Source organism: Salvia hispanica, chromosome 4 (assembly GCF_029641045.1).
Source record: "Salvia hispanica isolate PSC_SH4W2 chromosome 4, Shi_PSC_v1, whole genome shotgun sequence".
Classification (NCBI taxonomy): Eukaryota; Viridiplantae; Streptophyta; class Magnoliopsida; order Lamiales; family Lamiaceae; genus Salvia; species Salvia hispanica.
The window spans coordinates 47329209-47338019 of record NC_142695.1 but is presented as its reverse complement, the minus strand read 5'-3'; the positions used below and the strand labels follow the sequence as shown (position 1 = coordinate 47338019).

Sequence of the window (8811 nt, the reverse complement as noted above, 5' to 3'; positions counted from 1 at the left end):
TTTGAGGAGATTTCTTGAGGGGTTTGATGGAATATATATAGGAATTGGAATGTTTAAAACAAATTGGGCTAGGCCTGACCCGCCGTCAAACTGTTAATTTAGTTAATTCTATTTTCATAATCACCATTTTATTTATAAATATAAATGTAATTATAATAAATATTCTATTCGTACATGAATAGGAGTCCCGTTTTTCCATTTTAGTTCGTCCACTAATAGAGTCTCGGTTCACTTTTGCCATAAATGGTTATAGGGTCTCACATTCAACTGCTCATTACACTCACATTTTATTTAAAACTAATATATATAAGTGGGACTCATATTCCACTAATTTTTTTCCACCCACTTTTCTTAACATTTCTTAAAACCCGTGCTGCCAACGAATGAGACTCCTAATAGCAGACAAAGAGAGTATCACTTGATCGTATCGGTGCAGTCCACACTTATCTGTGATACCAAGGACAGTCCTAGGAAGGATGGTCAAGTCAACAAACCCCATCACCGTTAGTAGACAATGTGATTAATCCTGGGAAGAGGATCTCAGGCCCTCCGCATCTCTGTCTCTTATCCGTCTCTTAACTAAGAGACATCATCTGCATCCCTCCATCTCTTAACCATCTCATCCCTTAACTATTCATTCAATATCATTTTTTATTTTTATTTCCAACAAATTCAATTAATAAAAACACATTTCATTAAATAAAATAAAATTACAATTTAAATACCTAAAAAAATAAAAAACACATAATTTAAAAAAACTAGAAATTACAAATTGCACACTTAAATTCAAATCACAAAAAAATGGAGGCAAAGAAGCAGAAGAAGGAGTTCTCTAGTGATGATCATCTAACGGTTGCCAAATTTTTCCCAAATGTGCTCCATTAGATCCTCCTGGAGTTGGGCATGGGCGGTAGAATCACGTGTCCTTGCCCGAATAGACAACCGCTCTTGCAAAGACGGATGCACTCCCCTTCGAGGGACTACTTGCGGTTGAGCTTCCCGGGGTTTCAAGGTCGAACCAATTTCCCGCCTCAGGTCCTTCGTCGACGACAATCATGTTGTGCAAGATTATGCACGTATACATGGATGTCGACCATATTATCCATAAACCACGTACAAGCCAGGGCTTTGATAATGTTATATCGAGCTTGGAGAACCCCGAACGCTCTCTCCACATCCTTGAGAGCAGCCTCTTGCTTCTGCGCAAAAAGAGACTGTTTTTCGTTCGCAGGCCTGTTGAACGTCTTCACGAAGGTTGGCCACTTCGGATAGATGCCGTCGGCAAGATAGTACCCCATTTTATACTGGCGATTGTTAGCGATGAAGTTGATGGTCGGCGCTTTACCATTCAGAACTTCGCTGAAGAGGTTGAAATTGTTGAGCACGTTGACGTCGTTGTTCGAGCCGGGGACCCCGAAATACGCATGCCAAATCCATAGCCGATAGTCGGCGACGGCCTTGAGTATAACGGTAGGGTGGGTGCCTTTGTGGCCACTCGTGTATGACCCCCTCAACGCCACAGGGCAATTCTTCCATTGCCAATGCATGCAATCGAGCTCCCGAGCATCCCGGGGAATCCGTGCACTTGTTCATGAAGTTGGAGCAGAAACTGGTAATCTGCGGTGGTTGGCTTCTTCAGAAATTCGTCGGTGAAGGCTGCCCGGACGTCTTTGCAGAATTTCAGCAAACAAAGTCTCCCAGTGGATTCTTCGACGTGCAGATATTCGTCGAACGAATCCGCCGTTTGTCCAGTAGCAAGCTGACGGATCGCTGCAGTACATTTCTGGAGCGTCGTGTGGCTAGGACGGCCAACAGCGTCGAACCCTTCTCTGAAGTACTCTTCACGTGCCGCCAATGTATTCGATATGCAAAAATAGCGCGCGTGACATACGGAAACGGCGACGGAAGTAGATATCTCCCCATACCGGGTTCCGATTGAAGTAATCACGTTCCAATCTTGCGGCGGCTTCCTCCCGGTTTCGATGGATGTAAGTCCGGGGTCGTCTTTGAAGAAGCGCGGCGGCTTCCTCCTCCTCCCTAGTCGATCTTCTTCTAGCGATTCTTCCATTATTCTAGCGGCTTCCTCCTCCTCCTCCTCCTCTCGTCGGGATGAGTCCTCGGTCGCAACACGGTCTCGACGTTGTCTCATCTTGTCGAGACGAGACTGAGATGGCATCGAGCCGCGCTGCGGATGTCCTCATCTGTAGGTCAAACCTAAACCCTGTATTGGACCCCATAACACAATAAAAAAAAATCAACAACACTATGAAATTGTTGGAATATATAAGATATATGTTGGAAGAGTCATTTGGTTTGAGAAAAATATTTGAGAGGAGAATGGGTGGAATATGTGGAAAATGATTTAGGAGAGGTTGGTTATGTGGGAAAGCAAATGAACACTTGTATTCTCAAATTTTCTCAAGTTATGAAAATGGTATGCAATATTTATAGGCATTCATTTTCTATTCTAGAATTCTCTACTAATTCTTTAATATTTTATATCTAGACTTTTCTCGATAAAAATCTAGAAATTTTACTACATTTTAGGGAACTCTACTGAAAATATCTAGATATTCTCCTACTTAATTCTTTTATATTTTAAATATTTGTATTCTAGAGAATTCTATCTCTACCAAAATATCTAGATATTTTCACCTTCAATTCTAGATAATTTTACATAATATCTAGATAGGGTCCTCTTCTAATGCTTATAACACCATAATCCAAAACTAAGACTAAATCTACACCCTTGGATTTTGAAATGAGTGGATGAGATTAAAGCTCACAAATTTCAATAAATAGTAGACAAAAAATCAACAAAAGGGTAATATCGTCATTATGTTCCTATGATAGTTTTCGTGGGTGTTTTTTTAAATCAACATAGTGTATTACAATACCAACAATATGTCATGAGAATATCAACACAAGGACAATAAAATATCAACACATTTTTATTGATATTTTACCTACACTATATTGAGATTTTGCATACACTATATTGAATTTTTTTTTTTTGCATTTATCAAGTTTTATCACCCGAACATTGTCGGAACATATGCAATTGAAATCTCATTGGAATCCTTACAAAAGTATCTTTTTGATATATTTTTTCCGAAAAAAATTTAAATCGAGAAAGTTACGTTAATTTAAAGTTTTGAGATGATTTTGATGGGAGAGAATTGACATTAATACCCTTTAAGTTTATTTAATAATTTTTTTAATTTAAAATCTAATCCATGTGGCATTATTTTAACCACTAGATCTCTTAATCTAATGGGTAAGATTTGGCCTTAATTTGTGATGGCTAATTAGTTAGCAATTGATCACTCCCCTATCTAGATATTTGTATAATATGTACATATTTACAAAATCAAGTTTATATTTCAACATTCTCCTTAAACTTGATTTGTCATTCCGAGCAGCGTCCTGATCTTGATAAAGTCTTCGTACTTGAGGGGCTTTGTGAAAATATTGATAATTTGATCTTGCGATTTAACATACTCCCGATTTGCAATGCATTCTCTGATGTAGTGGTAACGGGTGTCGATGTGCTTGCTTCGGTTGTGGAACACTGGATTTTTGGATAGCGCAATCGCTGACTTATTATCCACACAAATAGTTGTTGGCTCCTTTTGTGGCCATCCGAGCTCCGATAATAAACTCCTGAGCCAAATTGCATGACAAACACTGAAAGTGGCGGCCAAATATTCGGCTTCGCAGGTTGATAAAGTGACAATGGGCTGCTTCTTAGACATCCAAGTGAAAGCAGTGTCTCCCATGTAGAACATATATCCACTTGTACTCTTTCGTTCATTAGTGTCACCAGCCCAATCAATATCACTATAGCCAACAAGTCTATAATAATTAGTAGATGAATATAATAGGTCATAGTCGATCGTACCTCTGAGATATCGAAGTATTCTCTTCGCTGCCTTGAAGTGAGTATTGGTTGGATTCTCCATGTAGCGACTAACAAGCCCTGTGGCGTACAATATTGTTGGAACTGGCAGCAGAAGCGGTGTTGCATGGATTAACATAATTTTAACAATTATTAATCACACCAATAAATCACGTAATAATCAGATCTATTTAGCAGATTATTTAGACAAAATCTATTCGCGTAATTCTTACATGTATCATGCTCATAACTTGAATTGATCATGCTTTAAGAATATTGAAACCTAAAACATGCTTTTCTACGTAGCAGAAAAATACCTTATTAATTCTCCAAAGAATTGAAGATGGCTAGCTGCTTCTCCACTTGACGCTTTGAATACTAGACCACAAATCTTCTCTCTGGTTCCCGAACTGTACTCCGATATCAGTGTGGGCTGATCTCACCAGAATACTAGGACTTCAATAAAGAAAACAGAAGAAATCCTTTTGGGAATAGGAGTAGAATTCAAAATCCTCTTCAGCTAGAGGGAGTCGAAATTTTCGAAAATTTTAAGTATAAAATTGTGATCATTCTGTCTCCTTTATTCTACTATTTATATTAAGTTCCTTTTGGGTCCAGACAGGGATCTATGGAATGTTTTGGATATGGGCTCATCCAATTTACTTTTTACTAATTAAATTGAACCCACAATTTAATATAAGTTATAATTGGAATATTACGAGCAGCCACTACAGAAGTAATATTGAACTCTCTCCATCCAAATCCGAAATTACAAGTAATCCGGGTTTCCGTTTAACTTTCATTTCCCGCGCTTAAGATAAAAATGTCCATTAATTAATTAATGTCTGCTATGGACTTAATTAATTAACTTCTTATTAATTCCAAGAGTGGACTTAGCATGAAACGATTATTTATTATTCATAGAGTAATCAAACTCCAACTAGCTAGGTTACGAATAATAAAACCTTGTTTCGCGCTCCTCTTGAGGACATTATCAAACGAGACTCAGCTCGCGCACGATTCAATACAATAGCAATCCTAGCACCGCTAGATATTGATCACCATTACCCAATATATCAGGATCATTGGGTTACGAAAAACCCGCACCATTTGATAAGTCAAAGTAATGCATAATCAATACCACTTGCTCAATGCTAACCTACATTGATTAAGAAACAAATATTTATCAAGACCTCGCCTTTTAGTAGATAGCCTAAGGGCAAGTCTTGCTGTTAGATCCGTTCAGTGCTATACCACACCAATGTCATCTTATTTCAGTAAGGCTTAGAAATATGCGGACTGACATTGCAACCTTTCTCGATGGATAGTCAAATTCCAACTAGGTTGTGAAATTCATCTTTTTCTTTGTTTAGAACTGACCGTGTTACCTTAAAGTGGACGCCACCCACAACCGGTCTACTAAAACAAAGACTTAGACTTTGTTAAGTTAACTTATACATTTAAATATGCATTAACATCCATTAAATGTAAAACATAACAACATTATGACAAAAATAATCTGTTTTATTCATTGGAAAATAAAATAAGAGTTTTACAGTATTCAATTACTCGAAACGTGATTTCTAGTATACAAACTCTAACAATCTCCCACTTATACTCAAAACACTTTCGAGTGTACAAAATGTGCTAACGTCTAATTCTCCCACTTATACTGAAAGCGGATTGAGGTCTTGAATTAGTCGAACTCCCATTCCTTCAACATGGCTTTCATACGGCTTTACCGCTAATGCCTTCGTGAAAGGATCTGCCAGGTTGTTTTCTGACTCAATCTTGACCACTTTTATGTATCCTCTCTGCACTATATCTCGAATGATATGATACTTCCTCTCTATGTGCTTGCTCGCTTTATGAGCCCGTGGTTCCCTCGAATTTGCCACAGCACCAGAATTATCACAATAAATGGTGATGCTCTTGGGCATATTCGCAACCACACCTAAGTCCAGAAGGAAGTTCTTAAGCCATACAGCCTCTTTTGCAGCCTCCGAAGCGACCACATACTCGGCTTCTATGGTAGAGTCTGCAATGCATTTCTGCTTTACACTCTTCCAAATTACAGCTCCACCTCCTAAGGTAAACACATATCCGGAAGTTGATTTTCTCGAATCTACATCAGCTTGAAAATCTGAATCTGTATATCCTAAAGGACAGAGCTCGGCTGCATTGTAAACTAGAACATAGTCCTTAGTCCGATTAAAGTACTTGAGTATGTTCTTTACGGCAATCCAATGTCCTTGACCGGGATTTGATTGATATCTTGTAACCATGCCAACAACAAAGCAAATATCGGGTCTAGTACAAAGCATAGCATACATGAGACTACCAACTGCCGAGGCATATGGTATTCTTCTCATCTCTGCTATCTCAGACGTTGTCTTAGGACACATCTCTTGAGATAAATGGATGTCATGTCTAAAAGGTAGGAAACCTTTCTTGGCATCTTGCATGGTAAAGCGTCTAAGTACTGTGTTGATGTAAGATTCTTGGGATAAGCACAACGTTCTCTTTGCACGGTTCCTAAGAACCTTGATACCGGGAATGTGTCCCGCATCACCCATATCTTTCATCTCGAACTGGCTGGACAACCAAGTTCGCACTGATGACAACATCTTATTATTGTTTCCAATTAGAAGAATGTCATCTACATACAAAACTAAGAACACAACATTTCTCTTTTCAACCTTCTTATACACGCAGCTTTCATTATGGCATTTTTCGAATCCAAACTTTTGTACGGTTTGATCGAAACACTGGTTCCATGATCTAGATGCTTGCTTGAGGCCATAAATGGCCTTCTTAAGCTTCTAAACCATGTGTTCCTTGCCCTTTACCACATAGCCTTCGGGTTGTTCCATGTAGATGGTCTCCTCAAGACTCCCGTTTAAAAACGCAGTCTTAACGTCCATCTGCCATACTTCCCAATCCATGTAAGCTGCTATAGAAAAAAGTATACGGATCGATTTGAGCATGGCCACAGGGGAGAAGGTCTCATCGTAATCGATGCCTTCCTTTTGGGTATACCCCTTAGCCACTAGTCTTGCCTTGAAGACTTTAACTCGTCCATCGGGTCCACGTTTACGTTTGTATATCCACTTGCTCCCAATGGCAGTACAGCCTTCGGGTAGGACAGACAAATCATAGACGTCTTTGTCTACCATTGATTGTAGTTTCGAATCCATTGCTTTCACCCATTCGCAATGATCGACATCTGCCTGCGCCTCTGCAAGATTCCAGGGATCAAGTACATTGTTGTCCGAGGAGTGATCCATACACTCTCCCAAACCAATGTATCTATCGGGCTCATGCCCTACCTCCCACTGGGACGTGGCACTACAACATCTGGAGTATTAGTTGAAGTTTCTGGAATTGTTGTTACACTAGGTAATTGTTCTTGGTTAATGGAAGTTGTGACTGGAGTTAACTCTTCAAGAGCTATCTCACTGCTGGACTTATGATTCATTACAAAGTCTTCCTCTAAGAATGTGGCATGAGTGCTCACAATTACTTTCTGATCTCGGAGACTATAGAATTCATAAGCTTTCGTTCCTCTAGGGAATCCTATAAACACACATACCTCCGTCCTAGATTCTAGCTTAGTTGGATCCTTTTCCAATACATGGGTCGGACACCCCCACACTCTGAGATGTTCCAGATTGGGCTTTCGCCCATTCCACAACTCATATGGGGTTGTAGGAACTGATTTAGAAGGTAAGTGGTCTAATAGATAGTTTGCTGATAGCAAAGCATGCCCCCAAAACGAAATAGGTAACCGTGCATAACTCATCATCGAGCGGACAGTATTCAATAAGGTCATGTTCCTTCTTTCAGCTACGCCATTCTGCTGGGGTGTGCCCGGCGCAGTCGTTTGGGATTGAATTCCCGCCACTGATAAGTAGTCCAAAAACTCGGCACTTAGGTATTCGCCTCCGCGATCAGATCGCATGCATTTGATACTCTTACCATGATGCGTCTCTACTTTAGCCTTAAACTCCTTGAACTTGTCAAAAATTTCAAACTTGTAGCGCATCAAATAGATGTATCCAATTTTCGAGAAGTCATCTATAAAGGTAACGAAATATCGAAAACCGCCCCTTGCCTCAGTTGACATTGGTCCACACACATCAGTATGAATGAGCTCAAGTACTTCCTTGGCCCTATTCCCCTTTGACCTAAAAGGTCTCTTAGTCATCTTGCCTTCGAGACAGGATTCACACTTCGAAAATGGTTCCTTTTCAAGACCTTTGATGAGATCTTGATCAACCATCACACGAATTCTTCTTTCGTTGGCATGACCAAGTCTAAGGTGCCATAAGTACGTTTCATTCATTGAACTTGAAGGTTCTTTTCTTTTCTTAGAAATTTCCGATGTAGCGTTGAGTTCTGATTTACGTTGAGTAAATTGTGTAGAAGTGATTGTGTACAGATTGTTTTCCATGATACCACGACAGATATAAGAACCATCTTTCTTAATAACGCAATTGTCATTAAAAGAAATCGAATATCCATCAAAAGACGATTTAGAAACTGAAATTAAATTTCTTCTAAAAGAAGGTATCAATAAAACATTCTTCAAAATAAAAAATCTATCACTAGAAAAATGTAAATAAACGTCTCCCACTGCAACGGCCGCCACTTTCGTAGCGTGCCCAGCTGGACTTCGATCTCACGATCATGTAACCATCTTGTCACCTGCATTAAGTCAAGATCAAAACATATATGATCAGTTGCTCCAGTATCAATAACCCAAGTATGAGTAGATGTCGAAGCCAAACATGACTCGACTACTAAAGGGTGCATACCTGTAGCCTTGCCCTTCTTAGGACAATCTGGCTTCCAATGACCTTTCTCTCCACACTTGAAGCACTTTCCAGTAGGCTTCTTGTCACCCTGCTTCT

The 8811-nt window shown here is 39.5% G+C and overlaps 1 pseudogene; it reads right to left on the bottom strand.

Annotated features, from left to right (window-relative positions):
• Positions 1–3395: 3395 nt before the first annotated feature.
• LOC148929314 (secreted RxLR effector protein 161 pseudogene) lies at positions 3396–3962 on the bottom strand (annotated as a pseudogene).
• Between the last annotated feature and the right edge of the window lie 4849 nt (positions 3963–8811).